The sequence below is a fragment of the Oncorhynchus keta genome, chromosome 14 (assembly GCF_023373465.1).
Source record: "Oncorhynchus keta strain PuntledgeMale-10-30-2019 chromosome 14, Oket_V2, whole genome shotgun sequence".
Classification (NCBI taxonomy): Eukaryota; Metazoa; Chordata; class Actinopteri; order Salmoniformes; family Salmonidae; genus Oncorhynchus; species Oncorhynchus keta.
The window spans coordinates 56,432,736-56,436,484 of NC_068434.1; the positions used below are offsets into that span (position 1 = coordinate 56,432,736).

Genomic DNA, 3,749 nt, shown 5'->3' on the forward strand with positions numbered 1-3,749 from the left:
GAATAGGTGGTCGGAGTTTGTCGGTCCCCAAGTCTGCACCAGTAACGCTAGCTTGGTGTGCAACAACTAGTGATGGTGAGTACATCTAGAGATACTGGAAAATAATGACCTCTGGTATATACCTATGGTATAACGTAGCTAACAATGTTAGATAAAGTTATTGCTAGTTATGTAGATAGCTGGATTTTTATAAAGCGAGGCAGGCTAGCTAATGTTAGCTAGTGAGTCAGGCTAGCTTACATTTTAACTAACGCTAGTGTAGGTAGCTAGTTAGATAACTAGCTAGCTACCTCATTACAGCTTAGTTAGGTAGTAGGCCATACAATTTTATTGTGTATTGTCTAGATACTGCTGGTTATGCAAAGTTGTCATTTCATAATGCTATTGAGGTAAGCTAGCTAGATACTAAAGTGGTAAACTTCATAAGAGCAAAATCTTTAAATACCACAGGCAGTTTGTCCCACTGTTGGAAGAGAAAGAGTCGAGTCATGCAGTTCTCCCCTACCACACAAACGTGAAATGGCTGAGTTTGGGAAAGGGTGTGGGACCTGAAGTCATAGATTGCTGAGTTTTTGCAAATGAAAGGAAAATATGTGGATTTCCCTGAACTGCAAGATAAAGAATGGACAGCTGATTGGTCTTTCACCGTGAACATCATGGCCCTCATGAATGAACTGAATTCCAAACTACAAGGGAAGAGCCTTTTTGCACTTCAGATTTATGTGACTTGTCAAAGCCTACAAGGGAAATTTACTCCTCCTGACTTGCGAAGTAGAAGCCAACAATCTCATCCACCTTCAGACACTACTAGTCCGGCCCCTATCAGATTACCAGCGGGAGAAGTATACATTGCTGCTTTGAACTGAGTTTTCTTGTGGTTTTGAGGATTTCAAAGTGTTGGAAAATGACATGCTGTTGGTTTCCTCTCCTTTCACCTTCAATGTGGATAACGCAGCAGCAATGTGGATAACACTGACCTGTAACTTAAGCTTATCGATCTTCAGTCTGATGCAGTGATTGGAGAACTATTCAAAATAATGTCACTGACGAGGTTCTTTGCATCTCTCGATTAACAAAACTTTCCAAAGATTAGAGCCATGGCCAGAAGATGTTTGTACAGTTTGGGTCAAACTTTGTATGTGAACAGACATTTTCAGTGATGAAATATAACAAGTCAAGGCACAGATTTAAAAAATAAAATAAAAATATTTCACCTTTATTTAACCAGGTAAGCTAGTTGAGAACAAGTTCTCATTTACAACTGCGACCTGGCCAAGATAAAGCAAAGCAGTGTGACAGAGACAACAACACAGAGTTACACATGGAATAAACAAATGTACAGTCAATAACACAATATAAAAAAAGAAAGTCTATATACAGTGTGTGCAAATGGCATGAGGAGGTAAGGCAATAAATAGGCCATAGTAGCAAAGTTCCCAAACCAGAAACCGTGGATTGATGGCAGCATTCGTGTGAAACTGAAAGCACGAACCACTGCTTTTAATGCTTTTAACCAGGGAAAGGTGACTGGAAACATGACCGAATACAAACAGTGTAGCTATTCCCTCCGAAAGCCAATCAAACAAGCTAAGCGTCAGTATAGAGACAAAATGGAGTCACACTTCAATGGCTCAGACACAAGAGGTATGTGGCAGGGTCTACAGTCAATCACGGATTACAAAAAGAAAACCAGCCCTGTCACGGACCAGGATGTCTTGCTCCCAGGCAGACTAAATAACTTTTTTTGCCCGCTTTGAGGACAATACAGTGCCATTGACAAGGCCTGCAACCAAAACCTGCGGACTCTCCTTCATTGCAGCCGACGTGAGGAAAACATTTAAGCGTGTTAACCCTCGCAAGGCTGGCCCAGACGGCATCCCCAGCCGCGTCCTCAGAACATGCGCAGACCAGCTGGCTGGTGTTTTTACGGACATATTCAATCAATCCTTATCCCATTCTGCTGTTCCCACATGCTTCAAGAGGGCCACCATTGTCCCTGTTCCCAAGAAAGCTAAATTAACTGAGCTAAACGACTGATTGAGTAGTTTAAATGTAGTGTTGAGCCTTCTCTCTTTCATGGGTTTTTGTTTATTTATTTCTGTGCATGTTAAAAAAGTAAAATCAGTAGCATATCTGGATGTGATATACAGTAGATATATCTGTCAACACAGTCATACACATGATGTATAATCCTGTGATATGATTCTGGCCAGCGATTGCAAAAATATATTCTAATGTTGCCCTCCATGGAAAACAATTGCCCAGGCCTGGTCTAGGGCAAAACTAAATAATGGACTCAGCTATGGTGGTAGCTAAATCATGTCTGAGTCCGACAACAAACTGTAATGGCATCACTGGCCTGAATCTAATCCAATCTGGAGCTACAGTCAGTCCACATCTTTAAAATATAGAATTAGCTTGACCTGAGTTACTGCACAGATGATACAGATAACACACATTACCGTTGTTGATGAAGCTATGTGACAAGTTGATCAACTAGTAGGTTAAATACCCAGCCAAGCAGTTACATGTAGTCGAGTCATTTTGGCTGAGAAGTGCCTTATCAAAAAGCTTTGTCCTTTCTTTATAACAAAATGCAAATTACCACTTGACTGTCCATTGTATCATCCTGTCATAGGCCCTCCCAATCAACGCCACCTTGTAAAACGAGGAAGTACATTGTTTACGAGGATTGCCTGCTACAAGTTGTTAGAGAGATATGTTCTGTTTGCAACCAAGACATGCCTTCGCTGTGAGCATTCCTATAAATGAAAGAGGAAGGACAGTTGAATCAGGTTGGTGACATTTGACCTGGTCAACGGTCAAAACATTTTCAAGTCTTGTCCCCAATTCACCTTCATAATCTAGCCTTGTGGAACCAGCATGATTGCTGCATTTAACGTTGCATTTCACTTCGCATGTCATGATATCTGAAGTGAAATGGGAAGGTGAAGGCAGTGATCAGGTTGGTTCCACCATGCTAATCATAACCACTGTCGATAATGTAATCCGTTTCTCTCTGTGTGACTGACCAGTATATTTGATGAGCTGATCTATGCTGCCATGGGACACTAGCAAACACCTTACCTCCAGCCACAACTCTTAAGTAGGTTTAGTCTCACCTGTTCAAACTTCAAAATAGTTTGTTTGTAAAATATCACCTATCCTAACTGCCATTGGTAATATAACAGTGACTGGGTATGTGTTCACAGATGCATCTATGGAGACAGCACTTGGAGACTTGCAAGATGATGTGATGGAATTCTGAGGCTTGATACTGATGTCTTTGAATGGAGAGAGGCCTGGCACTCAATACATCCACCATTTGGGACTGAACTGACATTGGTAATAGAACAGTGACTATGTGTTCACTGAAACATATATGGAGTCAGCACATGAAGACTTTAAAGATGATGTGATTAAGTCCGGACTGACAGAAAGGCTTGATACCGATTTATCTAATTGTAGCGAGACCTGGCACTCGGCGTTACAATTTCACCAGACAAAACTTTGACTTGTATTGTCTTTATGTATTATTGAATTTAGGATTATTTCTGTCTGTAATAAAGACCTTTTGTGGGGAAAAAAATTCATTCTGATTGGCTGGTCCTGGATCCCAAGTGGGTGGGCTTATGTCCTCCCAGGCCCACCCATGGCTGTGGCCCTGCCTAGTCATGGGAAATCCATAGATTAGGGCCTATTTCATTTCAATTGACTCAGTAAAATATTTGAAATTGTTACATTTATAT

At 41.1% G+C, this 3,749-nt stretch overlaps 1 long non-coding RNA gene across 1 annotated transcript; it reads left to right on the top strand.

The window, feature by feature from the left end:
- Nucleotides 1-2,706: 2,706 nt before the first annotated feature.
- Nucleotides 2,707-3,473, top strand: LOC118394293 (uncharacterized). The gene is made up of 3 exons (XR_004827727.1): nucleotides 2,707-2,795; nucleotides 3,036-3,106; nucleotides 3,213-3,473. It is a non-coding gene; the product is annotated as an uncharacterized LOC118394293 (long non-coding RNA).
- The last annotated feature ends 276 nt before the right edge of the window (nucleotides 3,474-3,749 follow it).